Source organism: Bufo bufo, chromosome 11, assembly GCF_905171765.1.
Source record: "Bufo bufo chromosome 11, aBufBuf1.1, whole genome shotgun sequence".
Lineage (NCBI taxonomy): Eukaryota > Metazoa > Chordata > Amphibia > Anura > Bufonidae > Bufo > Bufo bufo.
Genome location: NC_053399.1, coordinates 21,595,444 through 21,611,620, shown reverse-complemented (window position 1 = coordinate 21,611,620; position 16,177 = coordinate 21,595,444). Strand labels below are relative to the sequence as shown.

The 16,177-nt window shown below is 45.6% G+C and overlaps 1 protein-coding gene across 2 annotated transcripts in view; it reads left to right on the top strand.

The window, feature by feature from the left end:
* Nucleotides 1–7,367, top strand: part of LOC120982153 (cholesterol 24-hydroxylase-like) — a 66,447-nt gene extending 59,080 nt beyond the window's left edge. For both annotated transcript variants that reach the window (XM_040412124.1, XM_040412126.1), the window contains exon 16: nucleotides 7,236–7,367. The gene's annotated coding sequence lies outside the window, so the exon portion shown is untranslated. The remainder of the gene's footprint in view (nucleotides 1–7,235) is intronic.
* The last annotated feature ends 8,810 nt before the right edge of the window (nucleotides 7,368–16,177 follow it).

The window sequence follows — 16,177 nt, the reverse complement described above, 5'->3', positions numbered from 1 at the left end:
TACCACATAAAGATTCCTGTTACACCCATAAAAACCCTGCCTATAATAATACCCATAAAAACACAGCTTTAATAAACATCCAAAAACATGCCTATAATACCACAAAAAGAAATTCCCTTAATACCCATAAAAACAAACCAACAAACAGGTAAAAACATGGCTTTAATAATACTCACAAAAAAAAGATAAAAAGGCAAAGTATTAACCATAAGGGGCGTTTCCTGGGTGGTGATATAAGGATAGTGCAGTCAGTGACCAGTTCCCTTTAAGATTTTTACTTTCTGTATACAGTGGGGAAAACCAGAAAAGTGTCACCTGCAGTGCTGCTGGTCCACCACAAGGTGTCGCTGCAGCATCAGGTCAGGGAGGAGAAGGTTTCCATTCCCAGCATCACAATGAGGAGCTATTGAGGCTTTTCCAGTGTCACGTGTAAGGGGCCCTGGAAGCTGAGAGCGGTCAATACAGGACACTTCCACATCCTTCTGAGGCCCCCGCTGCTGCCTGCTCTGTGTCCGCTCGCCACGGCACTGAATATAAATGCCAATGGAGCACATCACAGTCCTGAACCCTCTCCGCACTCGTCCCCATCCCTTCATTGTATCACTGCAGACAATCCTCTGTGAGCAAAATAGCCGCAGCACTTATCTCTGTCCCATCCTGCCCTGATACATTGTAACAAAACGCTCAGCTTTGTAAGGATGGGTTTTCCGCCTCTGGATTCAATAAATGACTGCTTCCATTCACTGACTACAAGCGGAGATGGTGAAAATCTGAAACACAAAGGCCTCCTTCGATCTGTGTGCATCCCCCATTTTCCCTTCCGCAGGTCCCGCACTACATTACAAATGCCTATTCTTGTCTGCAAAACGGACAAAAATAGGACGTGTTTTTTTTTTTTTTTGCAGGTTGTATGGACTGAAAGGAATGGGTCCACATCTGATCTGCAAAAAATGCGGATTGGATGCGGACTGAAACTTCGGTCGTGTACATGAGGCCAAAGTGTAATAGAAAGTTGCAGGACTTATTATACACAGATTATACTTCATTAAAAGAACCTTAAAGGGGGTTCACAAATTTGCAGACAGAGAATCCGTGTACTCGGAGACTTGGGGATCATCGGTAGATTTTCACACAATAGATCAGAAGTTATTTAAAGGGGTTCTCTCACTTCAGCAAGTAGCATTTATCATGTAGACGGAGTTAAAGGGCATCTGTCAGCAGTTTTGTACCTATGACACTGGCTGACCTGTTACATGTGCGCTTGGCAGCTGAAGACATCTGTGTTGGTCCCATGTTCATATGTGCCCGCATTGCTGAGGAATATGATGTTTTATTATATGAAAAATAGCCTCTAGGAGCAACAAGGGCGTTACTGTAACACCTGGAGGTTCTGTGCCCTCTCTGCAACTGCCGCGCTCTCTGCACTTTGACAGGTCCAGGTAGGGAAAGCCTCATTACATCTGGCCCTGTCAATCATGTGTAGAGGGGGCAGCAGTTGCAGAGAGAGGAGCCTCTAGGTGTAACGGTAACGCCCCCGTTGCTCCTAGAGGCTCATTTGCATATATTAAAACATCATTTTTCTCAGCAATGCGGGCACATAGGAACATGGGACCAACACAGATGCCTTCAGCTGTCAAGTGCACATGTAACAGGTCAGCCAGTGTCTAAAACTGCACTTACTAATGTATTGTAATTGTCCATATTGCCTTCCTTGCTGGCAGGATTCATTTTTCCATCACATTATACACGGCTCGTTTCCAGGAGTTACGACCACCCTGCAAACCAGGAGTGGTGGCCCTGCTTTGGCCTCTCTGGACCGTGGGTGCACGCATGCGTAACATATTCCATCCCGGCCACCTTATATCTGTACTGCAGTGGTGGCTGTAATTATGGAAACGAGCAGTATATAATGCGATGGGAAAATGACTCCAGCCAGCAAAGGAGGCAACATGGACAATCGCAATACATTAGTAAGTGCCTTGTATTAACTTTTTCTACATGATAAATGCTATTTGCTGAAGTGAGAGAACCCCTTTAAGGATAGGATAAGGAGTTGGTAAAATGGCAAGGGGCTGAAGGAGCCACTCAGATGAAGGAAAATGATAAAAAATTATCTCTGCCACTAGGGGGAGCCCACTGCATATGGATATATACAGTTATTAATGTGTGTGCATTGAGCGCCACCTTGTGGTTGCTACAGGCAGAAAGTATTCTTTCATGCAACTGAATGCTTGAAGGTAAGCAGAGGATTTGGACTTTGTACCAGAAAGGTGACGCTCCCACCCCTGGGAAGATGTATTATTTCCAGTTGTAAGGCGGTGTCACCAGATGCCTGTAGTTACCGTTTCACAACCACCAGCGCCGATCGCTGCTCTACGATTTTCCATTAGTGACAGTTAAGACTCTCGGCTGGAACTTATTTTTAATATTAGTCACGATATTTCCGCTCCCATAAATCTCCCGGGCAGATAAAGGCAGCGCTCGCTCCGCTGATTGATACCACAAACACTCTGCTGCCGTGCGTGGGAAGCCCTGTATTCTACGACTCCCGACAACTCATCCACAAACACATCAGTCAGAGGCGCGTCTGTCTGCATCCCCTCATCTAATGCCACCCTCCATGAGGAGGGGGATGGGTAATTTATACAACAGGCAGGTAACGAGTCGTCGTATAATATACCAGATGTATTTGTCAGGAGGTAGAGGGGATGGTGCAATGTTCTGCAGATCTCTACACAGATCAGTTATCTAAGTATGTAGAGAAGACGGTGCAATATTCTTCAGATCTCTACATGGGGTCCGTTATCTGAGTATGTAGAGGGGATGGTGCAATGTTCTGCAGAGCTTTACACGTGTCAGTCTCACAATAATCTGCAGAATATATTACTGTTTACCCGTCAGATTAGATGGTTCAATGTCCTACAGATGTCAGTGGTGTAATAATCTGCAGCATATATTATGTAGGTGTCGAGGGGGTAGAGGGTTCAGAGTAATGTTCTGCAGATTTCTGGAGCGAGAAGTGGTGTGATAATCTGCTGGGGAGGGCTGCGGTCACATTATTCGGACACAGTAAATCCTGGATTCGCCTGCCATTGTGGACAGTGTTGGGGGCGACGCGTCAATAGATCGCCCCCGCAGGCGCTGCTCCTGTGAACGGCCAGCTGGGGGTGACATCGGATTCTGTGGCTGGTCCCGTTGCGGATCATCCCTCGTCCATTAAGTGGATTTATTAGCTGCCTTTCTATGGAGCGGTCAGAAGTGGCCACTTCCTCGCCTGAGAGTCGTCTCCGGCGCTGTCACCGCTCACTCGCTGAATGAGCCTCTTTACTGCAGCGCAAATTTATGGTTTTACTTTTGTGCCTACGAGTGAAGCATCCCAATCTGCCGGGATCTCCTCATGAATATTCATAAGGTCACCAAGTAACCGCCGACCTGTGCCGTCACGTTGTACGAGACTCTATCTACCGGTCATGTGGGTTTTTGGGAAAGCTGGGTGACAACATGGGAGACATTAAACCACCCACAGACGTTTCCCAGATCGCAAATTCATGACAGCTGTGAAGACCGCCAGATGATTCCTCAATACATTGTTTGGGCTCATGCCGCTATTAACTCCTTATTTACTACAAATGAATGTCAACTGACCTCCACCATTGTACAGAAGCCGCCATCTTGGATCCCCGGGTTGGCGCGTTCATATTTTCGTTCATCCACCTGAAGTGGAGAGAAGGATCCTGGGGGCCAACACAACAGATTGATTGATGCTGCTCCTGGTGCCCTGAGGGATCATCATCATCTATGAGAGCAGTCAGGATAACGTACCTCATGGAGTGCCGAGTCTTAAAGGAAAAGTTACAACATGTGCAGAAAACTAATACAACGTAAGAAACTCTTCTAAATATGAAGAATATCTATATACTAATCAGCACTGTGGCACCTGTCTCATCTCTCCACCATGCCATACACTGCAGTTCAGATTGGCTGCTGTGTATACGTACAAACTCAAGAGGAAGTGAATACATGGAGAGAGATGATTTATTATATGCAAAAACCGAAATCGCCCATTGCCATAATTACATTTATCGGGAAACTGCTGCATATAGGCAGAGGGGAGGATCCTGGACAATGACATGTCTTAGCAGTCATCTGCACTTGGTTCTTTTTAAACTATCTGCTGGTCCATGCATGGGCCCAGGACCATCAGGATCTTATCCAGAGGAACTCTAGAAACTTCCACCTGAGAGGTGGCTGAGGACCGTCCTGAGGGAGCTCCCAGAAGTAAAGGAGAGGACATTGTGGTGGGTCTGAACAATCAGTGCTTTACTGGCTTCCTTGCCTTTCCTCGGTAGGTAAGAAACAAGGCTGAGATGGACAAACCTTGGCCACCTCCAGTAGATGAAGGAGAACGTGTTCTTCTTGGCCAGACAATTCGCTAACACTCTCAAGTATGGTTTCCTGCAAGATATTGTTTGGATACCACTGATACGTCTAGCCAAAGTAACAGTTATTCGGAACAGAAGAAATGAATTTTGGCTTCTTCTGAAGGTTCGAAGGGAGCTTCCACCAACTGTCTGAGAACCACCAAGACATCCCATGAAGGTACTGGAGAACGCTGGCCTCAACTAGCTGCTAAGTTCCTCCTTTCAGCCTCCATGTACTGAAGCCATGAACTTGAAGACTCCTGGTACAAGAATTCAGGTGAAGCCTCAAATATTTTACCTAAATGGAGGGGACCAGGTGATTATGTTTGTCAAGAAGACGGAATCCCTTTGTATACCGATGAAGAGCTGGACATCAGAACGGAGAAGATTTTGGCAATGATTATTCAATCATCCAGCTATGGAATGACACAGATGCCGCTTTAAGGACACAGACTCCTAATAGTCTCAGAGCTGAAAACAGACCGAATGGGAGATGGGTGAACTGGAGATGTAGAAGATCTTCCCCTCCTCTGACCACCAAGCGTAGAAATCTCCTGTAGGACTGCAGAATGGGAATATGGAGGCAGGCATCTGGAGAGCTGTTGTGGAAAGGAAAAAAGAAACAGTCCTGGCTCCATTGAGGTGATGACAAATCTTATAAACTCCATGATGAACTTCTTCTTGGGTTATGCTGCTGAAGTTCAGGGAATATCAACGAAGAATAATGGATATGACCCAAGCTCTTAAAGAGGTCTCTAGCCAGGCTGAAGAGAAAAGGTAAAGTCTTGTCCATACTGGAGGATGAGAGCTGGCGACCTACATTGTTGGGTGTCGATTCCTTCAAGGTGTTCTTTTAATAGATTACTTTTCTCTCTCTGTGATTTGTTCTATAGTTGGGAGAGCGCTTGAACTGTGGTTTAAAAGAAGGTCTTTCAGAAGACACGCCTTCAGACATGGACTCCAAAATCTTGTGGACCGAAGAGTCTACTTGCGTGAAATGCCAAGGATATCCCTTTCCATTTCTTCCTCCACAGTTCTTGCTAAAGAAGACTGAGACAACCTCAAGAGGCCAGACTAATAGTATCAATGACATCACATAAATTTGGCTTCGGCAAGACCAATCTTAGGCGGTGACACCAAACCCTAAATATCTTTAGATCTGGACGACTCAGCTTTGAAGCAGGCCCTTAAACCACATTTCTTCTCTGGCTTAGGCCAGTCGCTGACAAAGGAATCTTCCAAAACAGGATGGGGGGGGAAGAAGAAAAAAAACAAAAAACAAAAAAAAAAAAAACTTTCTAGGAAAATAGTAGGCCCTTTCCTTTCTGTGCTTTTGTCTCAGTTCTAGCTCCTCAGGTGATGAAAGCTTGTATTTGTTTCACAAGGTGCCCAAGTTTCTTAAAGGCTATGGTCACATTTGGGCTAGAATCATCACAGGTTTCTCTATCCCTCTGAAAGAACCACTGTATGTTGTGAGGCCTCTATCACACAACCATTTAACTTTTTCAGTGTTTTGCGGTCCATTTTTCACGTATCCGTTGTTCCGGTTTTTGTTTCCGTTTCTGCTCCGTTTTTATGGCATATACAGTAATTACATAGAAAAAATTGGGCTGCCCATAAAATTTTCAATAGATTGTTCTGCAAAAACGGAACGGATACGGAAGACATACAGATGCATTTCCGTATGCGTTTCGTTTTTTTTTGCGGACTCATTGACTTGATTTGCGGGTAATAATAGGACATGTTCTATCTTTCAATGGAACGAAAATACGGAAACGGAATGCATACGGAGTACATTTTTTTGCCGGAACCATTGAAACGAATGGTTCCGTATACGGAACGCAAAAAATGGCCTGTAAACAGGAAAAAAAAAAAACGGTTGTGTGAAAGAGGCCTGAAGAGGAGGCTGAAGGACAGGTATTTTTATGGTGCTTTAGTGCTTGCTGAGTGCAGGGCTTCAGACCACTGAGCCTTAAGAAGATTCCTCCTGAGGAGTGCAATTAATGCACCGTTTGGTTCCCTGGTGGCGGTTGTTCACAATGCTTGCGCATCTTCCTTACTGTTGTGCATCTGGAAAGAGAAGGTCTGAGTAAATGCAAGTGACCCCACAAAACCAAAGTGTGGCTGCAGAGACACTGTGCCCTGGTAGACAGAGCTGAAACCTGCGAGATCCCATGCATATGCCGTAATCTGAGCACGGGGAGAATAACGGGTGGGTGCCCAGAATGCCAATACTTCCGGTAAATCCAAAGAAACGCCAACACTGTCTGTGGCTAGAGCGCAGGTAAGAGTTCACTAGGCACGGCAGAAATGCATCCAGACCTGTGGCAGGCAGCGATGCCGGTTCTTGCTCCAGTCCTTCTGGAACAGCAGGGAGCCGAGGGACAGACACACCGTATACCAGGGATCAGCAACCTCCTGCACTCCAGCTGTTCTGAAACTACAACTCCCAGAATGCTCCATTCACTTCTGTGGGAGTTAGAAGAACAGCTGAGCATGTTGGGAGTTGTGGTTTCACAGCAGCTGGAGTGCCGAAGGTTGCCGGTCCCTGCAATATACAGTTGAAACCCCAATCAAAACGAAACGAAATTCCCTCCAGCAGAGGGCACCAGCTCCTGACCTAGGCTGGGTTTACATGCCCGTCCACCCATGGTAGCCAATGGCCACATGATCTTGCCAGCATAGCCTGGGTATTACCCTCAAATTCGTGGCTGCTACAGGAGGGTTGGATTTCAGAGCCTGTAAACCTGGCTTTTATAGGAAGCAACAGTTTAGTATTTAATTACTAATCATCTTCTCTTCTGTCCAATTCAGGGTCCAATATGTCATTGCTGGGCTGCTGTAGAACGAGCTCAACACTGCCTTCCCTCTGACTGACCACAAGAGGCGCTATTCCACTGTACTAATGGATAACATCTAACTTTCTCTAAGTAATAAACCTTCAGTAGTTGTAGTTTATACACATAAGGCTCTTGGTCCTTTTTTATTTCTTTCAATGAGACCCTGGCTGCAGCATCACCACCAAATGAATATGTAAACCTAGAATTAAGATTCTGCAGCCACTCTTATAGGATAACATTTAGCAATGAGAATTGAATCTTAGAGCAGTATATACTGACACCAGGTAGGAAACTGCTGCGTAGAGCTGTACAGTTAGTCCGGCGTTAAATCTGGAATCTCCTCAAGTGCGTAACAAATGGCCGCCTCATGATTCATTCTGACCACGCTCAGGACGGGGATGGCGTGCTGCACTCATCCGGCTCTGAATTAATCAGCTGAAGATACCTTTGATAATAATTTCCAGTTAATTATTCATTTCAGAAGATTGTCCTCTAATTGGTACAATATCTTTCCAAGAACAGAGGACATTCATTTTATACAGCTTACAGGGGGATTATGTATTTTTCCTACGGGCGCCCTGGGGTCTTCTAGAGCAAGCACGCTCAACCTGCGGCCCTCCAGCTGTTGCAAAACTACAACTCCCAGTATGCCTGAACAGCCTACAGCTATCAGCAGGGCATTGTGGGAGTTGTAGTTTTACAACAGCTGGAGGGCCGCAGGTTGAGCATGCCTGGTCTAGAGCTTACTGACGTCTGAAGAGGACATGCTTTCTACAACACGTGATATTGTGAGGAGGACACGCCTTCTACTACATGGGATATTACACAGATGTGACGATGACGCCTTCTACTACACGGGATATAACAGACATGTGAGGAGGACACGCCTTCTATTAAATGGGATATTACACTGACGTGTGAGGAGGACATGCTTTCTACTACACGGGATATTACACAGATGTGAAGAGGACGCCTTCTACTACACAGGATATTTCATTGACGTGTCAGGACGACACACACCTACTACACGGGATATTACACTGACGTGAGGAGTACATGCCTTCTACTAAATGGGGTATTACACTGACGTGTGAGGTGGACACGCCTTCTACACAGGATATTACACTGACACGAGGAGGACAAACCTTTTACAAAAGGATATTACACTAACGTGTGAGGAGGACACGTCTACTACATGGGATTTTACACCGACATGGAAGGGGGGGGGGGGGGCGACGCCTACACAGGATATTACACTGACACGGCACCAGAGGGCTCTTTAAATGAGTGCTTCACCCCCACTGAACAAGCAGCCGATTATCGGAAAGGAACACTTCCTTTCTGACAGTGGGCTGCTTGTTCAGTGGGGGTGAAGCACTCCATTTACATACAGCAACCACCTCCACATCTATTGTGATCGCTCATCCTCTTAGAGCTGCAAGCACTGACGACAGTTTCACCCAATGAACGAGCATTTCGCAATAATCTGACCAAATATCTCCCCGTCTAGATCCACCATAAGGGTCCATTCACACGTCCGTATGTTTTTTGCGGATCCGCAAAACACAAACACCGGCAATGTGCGTTCCACATTTTGCAGACCGCACATCACCGGCACTCTCATAGAAAATGCAAATGCGGACAGCACATTCCGCCCCATTGAAAATGAATGGGTCAGCACGTGTTCCGGAAAATTGCAGAACGGATGCGGACCCATTTTGCGGACGAGTGAATGGACCCTAATAGCGGTCACTCAATGAAGCTCTACTGTAAGAGCGGTCACTACTGTAAGAGTGGTCACTCATTGGAGCTCTCCAGTTTAAGTCACGCTATGGAGGTCTCTACTGTAAGAGCAGTCACGCTACAGAGGTATTTATTGTAAGGGCAGTCGCTGCAGAGGTCTCTACTGTAAGAGCAGTCACACTACAGAGGTCTTTACTGTAAGAGCAGTCACACTACAGAGGTCTACTGTAAGAGCAGTCACACTACAGAGGTCTTTACTGTAAGAGCAGTCACACTACAGAGGTCTTTACTGTAAGAGCAGTCGCTACAGAGGTCTTTACTGTAAGAGCAGTCACACTACAGAGGTCTTTACTGTAAGAGCAGTCACACTACAGAGGTCTACTGTAAGAGCAGTCACACTACAGAGGTCTTTACTGTAAGAGCAGTCACACTACAGAGGTCTTTACTGTAAGAGCAGTCGCTACAGAGGTATTTATTGTAAGAGCAGTCACGCTACAGAGGTCTTTACTGTAAGAGCAGTCACGCTACAGAGGTCTTTACTGTAAGAGCAGTCACACTACAGAGGTCTTTACTATAAGAGCAGTCACACTACAGAGGTCTTTACTATAAGAGCAGTCACACTACAGAGGTCTTTACTATAAGAGCAGTCACACTACAGAGGTCTTTACTATAAGAGCAGTCACGCTACAGAGGTCTTTACTATAAGAGCAGTCACACTAGAGGTCTTTACTGTAAGAGCAGTCACGCTACAGAGGTCTTTACTATAAGAGCAGTCACACTACAGAGGTATTTATTGTAAGAGCAGTCACACTAGAGGTCTTTACTGTAAGAGCAGTCACACTACAGAGGTATTTATTGTAAGAGCAGTCACACTAGAGGTCTTTACTGTAAGAGCAGTCACGCTACAGAGGTCTTTACTATAAGAGCAGTCACACTAGAGGTCTTTACTGTAAGAGCAGTCACGCTACAGAGGTCTTTACTATAAGAGCAGTCACACTACAGAGGTATTTATTGTAAGAGCAGTCACACTAGAGGTCTTTACTGTAAGAGCAGTCACGCTACAGAGGTCTTTACTGTAAGAGCAGTCACACTAGAGGTCTTTACTGTAAGAGCAGTCACACTACAGAGGTCTTTACTGTAAGAGCAGTCACACTACAGAGGTATTTATTGTAAGAGCAGTCACACTAGAGGTCTTTACTGTAAGAGCAGTCACGCTACAGAGGTCTTTACTATAAGAGCAGTCACACTAGAGGTCTTTACTGTAAGAGCAGTCACGCTACAGAGGTCTTTACTATAAGAGCAGTCACACTACAGAGGTATTTATTGTAAGAGCAGTCACACTAGAGGTCTTTACTGTAAGAGCAGTCACACTACAGAGGTCTTTACTGTAAGAGCAGTCACACTAGAGGTCTTTACTGTAAGAGCAGTCACGCTACAGAGGTCTTTACTGTAAGAGCAGTCACACTACAGAGGTCTTTACTGTAAGAGCAGTCACGCTACAGAGGTCTTTACTGTAAGAGCAGTCACACTAGAGGTCTTTACTGTAAGAGCAGTCACACTACAGAGGTCTTTACTGTAAGAGCAGTCACACTACAGAGGTCTTTACTGTAAGAGCAGTCACACTACAGAGGTATTTATTGTAAGAGCAGTCACGCTACAGAGGTCTTTACTGTAAGAGCAGTCACACTACAGAGGTCTTTACTGTAAGAGCAGTCACGCTACAGAGGTCTTTACTGTAAGAGCAGTCACACTAGAGGTCTTTACTGTAAGAGCAGTCACACTACAGAGGTCTTTACTGTAAGAGCAGTCACACTACAGAGGTCTACTGTAAGAGCAGTCACACTACAGAGGTCTTTACTGTAAGAGCAGTCACACTACAGAGGTATTTATTGTAAGAGCAGTCACGCTACAGAGGTCTTTACTGTAAGAGCAGTCACACTACAGAGGTCTTTACTGTAAGAGCAGTCACGCTACAGAGGTCTTTACTGTAAGAGCAGTCACACTAGAGGTCTTTACTGTAAGAGCAGTCACACTACAGAGGTCTTTACTGTAAGAGCAGTCACACTACAGAGGTCTACTGTAAGAGCAGTCACACTACAGAGGTCTTTACTGTAAGAGCAGTCACGCTACAGAGGTCTACTGTAAGAGCAGTCACACTACAGAGGTCTACTGTAAGAGCAGTCACACTACAGAGGTCTTTACTGTAAGAGCAGTCACACTACAGAGGTCTTTACTGTAAGAGCAGTCGCTACAGAGGTCTTTACTGTAAGAGCAGTCGCTACAGAGGTCTTTACTGTAAGAGCAGTCGCTACAGAGGTCTTTACTGTAAGAGCAGTCACACTACAGAGGTCTACTGTAAGAGCAGTCACACTACAGAGGTCTTTACTGTAAGAGCAGTCGCTACAGAGGTCTTTACTGTAAGAGCAGTCGCTACAGAGGTCTTTACTGTAAGAGCAGTCGCTACAGAGGTCTTTACTGTAAGAGCAGTCGCTACAGAGGTCTTTACTGTAAGAGCAGTCACACTACAGAGGTCTTTACTATAAGAGCAGTCACGCTACAGAGGTCTTTACTGTAAGAGCAGTCACACTACAGAGGTCTTTACTGTAAGAGCAGTCACGCTACAGAGGTCTACTGTAAGAGCAGTCACACTACAGAGGTCTACTGTAAGAGCAGTCACACTACAGAGGTCTTTACTGTAAGAGCAGTCACACTACAGAGGTCTTTACTGTAAGAGCAGTCACACTACAGAGGTCTTTACTGTAAGAGCAGTCGCTACAGAGGTCTTTACTGTAAGAGCAGTCACACTACAGAGGTATTTATTGTAAGAGCAGTCACGCTACAGAGGTCTTTACTGTAAGAGCAGTCACACTACAGAGGTCTTTACTGTAAGAGCAGTCACACTACAGAGGTCTTTACTGTAAGAGCAGTCACACTAGAGGTCTTTACTGTAAGAGCAGTCACACTACAGAGGTCTTTACTGTAAGAGCAGTCACACTACAGAGGTCTTTACTGTAAGAGCAGTCACACTACAGAGGTATTTATTGTAAGAGCAGTCACGCTACAGAGGTCTTTACTGTAAGAGCAGTCACACTACAGAGGTCTTTACTGTAAGAGCAGTCACACTACAGAGGTATTTATTGTAAGAGCAGTCACGCTACAGAGGTCTTTACTGTAAGAGCAGTCACACTACAGAGGTCTTTACTGAAAGAGCAGTCACACTACAGAGGTCTTTACTGTAAGAGCAGTCGCTACAGAGGTCTTTACTGTAAGAGCAGTCGCTACAGAGGTCTTTACTGTAAGAGCAGTCACACTACAGAGGTCTTTACTGTAAGAGCAGTCACACTACAGAGGTCTTTACTGTAAGAGCAGTCACACTACAGAGGTATTTATTGTAAGAGCAGTCACGCTACAGAGGTCTTTACTGTAAGAGCAGTCACGCTACAGAGGTCTTTACTGTAAGAGCAGTCACACTACAGAGGTCTTTACTGTAAGAGCAGTCACACTAGAGGTCTTTACTGTAAGAGCAGTCACACTACAGAGGTCTTTACTATAAGAGCAGTCACACTACAGAGGTCTTTACTATAAGAGCAGTCACACTACAGAGGTCTTTACTATAAGAGCAGTCACACTACAGAGGTCTTTACTATAAGAGCAGTCACGCTACAGAGGTCTTTACTATAAGAGCAGTCACACTAGAGGTCTTTACTGTAAGAGCAGTCACGCTACAGAGGTCTTTACTATAAGAGCAGTCACACTACAGAGGTATTTATTGTAAGAGCAGTCACACTAGAGGTCTTTACTGTAAGAGCAGTCACACTACAGAGGTATTTATTGTAAGAGCAGTCACACTAGAGGTCTTTACTGTAAGAGCAGTCACGCTACAGAGGTCTTTACTATAAGAGCAGTCACACTAGAGGTCTTTACTGTAAGAGCAGTCACGCTACAGAGGTCTTTACTATAAGAGCAGTCACACTACAGAGGTATTTATTGTAAGAGCAGTCACACTAGAGGTCTTTACTGTAAGAGCAGTCACACTACAGAGGTCTTTACTGTAAGAGCAGTCACACTAGAGGTCTTTACTGTAAGAGCAGTCACGCTACAGAGGTCTTTACTGTAAGAGCAGTCACACTACAGAGGTCTTTACTGTAAGAGCAGTCACGCTACAGAGGTCTTTACTGTAAGAGCAGTCACACTAGAGGTCTTTACTGTAAGAGCAGTCACACTACAGAGGTCTTTACTGTAAGAGCAGTCACACTACAGAGGTCTTTACTGTAAGAGCAGTCACACTACAGAGGTATTTATTGTAAGAGCAGTCACGCTACAGAGGTCTTTACTGTAAGAGCAGTCACACTACAGAGGTCTTTACTGTAAGAGCAGTCACGCTACAGAGGTCTTTACTGTAAGAGCAGTCACACTAGAGGTCTTTACTGTAAGAGCAGTCACACTACAGAGGTCTTTACTGTAAGAGCAGTCACACTACAGAGGTCTACTGTAAGAGCAGTCACACTACAGAGGTCTTTACTGTAAGAGCAGTCACACTACAGAGGTATTTATTGTAAGAGCAGTCACGCTACAGAGGTCTTTACTGTAAGAGCAGTCACACTACAGAGGTCTTTACTGTAAGAGCAGTCACACTACAGAGGTCTTTACTGTAAGAGCAGTCACACTAGAGGTCTTTACTGTAAGAGCAGTCACACTACAGAGGTCTTTACTGTAAGAGCAGTCACACTACAGAGGTCTACTGTAAGAGCAGTCACACTACAGAGGTCTTTACTGTAAGAGCAGTCACGCTACAGAGGTCTACTGTAAGAGCAGTCACACTACAGAGGTCTACTGTAAGAGCAGTCACACTACAGAGGTCTTTACTGTAAGAGCAGTCACACTACAGAGGTCTTTACTGTAAGAGCAGTCGCTACAGAGGTCTTTACTGTAAGAGCAGTCGCTACAGAGGTCTTTACTGTAAGAGCAGTCGCTACAGAGGTCTTTACTGTAAGAGCAGTCACACTACAGAGGTCTACTGTAAGAGCAGTCACACTACAGAGGTCTTTACTGTAAGAGCAGTCGCTACAGAGGTCTTTACTGTAAGAGCAGTCGCTACAGAGGTCTTTACTGTAAGAGCAGTCGCTACAGAGGTCTTTACTGTAAGAGCAGTCGCTACAGAGGTCTTTACTGTAAGAGCAGTCACACTACAGAGGTCTTTACTATAAGAGCAGTCACGCTACAGAGGTCTTTACTGTAAGAGCAGTCACACTACAGAGGTCTTTACTGTAAGAGCAGTCACGCTACAGAGGTCTACTGTAAGAGCAGTCACACTACAGAGGTCTACTGTAAGAGCAGTCACACTACAGAGGTCTTTACTGTAAGAGCAGTCACACTACAGAGGTCTTTACTGTAAGAGCAGTCACACTACAGAGGTCTTTACTGTAAGAGCAGTCGCTACAGAGGTCTTTACTGTAAGAGCAGTCACACTACAGAGGTATTTATTGTAAGAGCAGTCACGCTACAGAGGTCTTTACTGTAAGAGCAGTCACACTACAGAGGTCTTTACTGTAAGAGCAGTCACACTACAGAGGTCTTTACTGTAAGAGCAGTCACACTAGAGGTCTTTACTGTAAGAGCAGTCACACTAGAGGTCTTTACTGTAAGAGCAGTCACACTACAGAGGTCTTTACTGTAAGAGCAGTCACACTACAGAGGTCTTTACTGTAAGAGCAGTCACACTACAGAGGTATTTATTGTAAGAGCAGTCACGCTACAGAGGTCTTTACTGTAAGAGCAGTCACACTACAGAGGTCTTTACTGAAAGAGCAGTCACACTACAGAGGTCTTTACTGTAAGAGCAGTCGCTACAGAGGTCTTTACTGTAAGAGCAGTCGCTACAGAGGTCTTTACTGTAAGAGCAGTCACACTACAGAGGTCTTTACTGTAAGAGCAGTCACACTACAGAGGTCTTTACTGTAAGAGCAGTCACACTACAGAGGTATTTATTGTAAGAGCAGTCACGCTACAGAGGTCTTTACTGTAAGAGCAGTCACGCTACAGAGGTCTTTACTGTAAGAGCAGTCACACTACAGAGGTCTTTACTGTAAGAGCAGTCACACTAGAGGTCTTTACTGTAAGAGCAGTCACACTACAGAGGTCTTTACTATAAGAGCAGTCACACTACAGAGGTCTTTACTATAAGAGCAGTCACACTACAGAGGTCTTTACTATAAGAGCAGTCACGCTACAGAGGTCTTTACTATAAGAGCAGTCACACTAGAGGTCTTTACTGTAAGAGCAGTCACGCTACAGAGGTCTTTACTATAAGAGCAGTCACACTAGAGGTCTTTACTGTAAGAGCAGTCACGCTACAGAGGTCTTTACTATAAGAGCAGTCACGCTACAGAGGTCTTTACTATAAGAGCAGTCACACTACAGAGGTCTTTACTGTAAGAGCAGTCACACTCGAGGTCTTTACTGTAAGAGCAGTCACACTACAGAGGTCTTTACTGTAAGAGCAGTCACACTAGAGGTCTTTACTGTAAGAGCAGTCACACTAGAGGTCTTTACTGTAAGAGCAGTCACACTACAGAGGTCTTTACTGTAAGAGCAGTCACACTACAGAGGTCTACTGTAAGAGCAGTCACACTACAGAGGTCTTTACTGTAAGAGCAGTCACTCTACATTGGTCTACTGCAGTGCTTCTCAAATAGGGGGGCGCCAGGCTCCGTAAAGGGGGGCTCGTTCAGGGCCGGCCTTTGGGGTGTGCGGGCTGTGCGGCCGCACAGGGCGCCATAGCAACAGGGGCGCCAGGCGGCCGACAGCTCGCAGTGTAATATGCGGCAGGGAGATGAGCGCTTCCATTGTGGAAGCGCTCATCTCCCTTCCTCTGATCAGAGGCCGGCGCAGGCGCTGGACGCGATATACGGAGCGGGGGCCGGGGGAGGGACTGGGAGGAGGAGCTGGGGGCCGGCAATAGCGGTGCGGTCACTGTACTATAGCCCCGCCCCACCGCTCCCTCCGGTATACTAATATAAAATGTATTATTGAATTAAAAGTTATTAAACATGCCCCCCTCACTCCTAATAGTACCGTATATCCGAATTTCTTCTGTATAATGCCGGCATAATCCCCCCATAAGTGTCCGTCATCCACAGATCCCCCCCATAAGTGTCCGTTATCCACAGATCC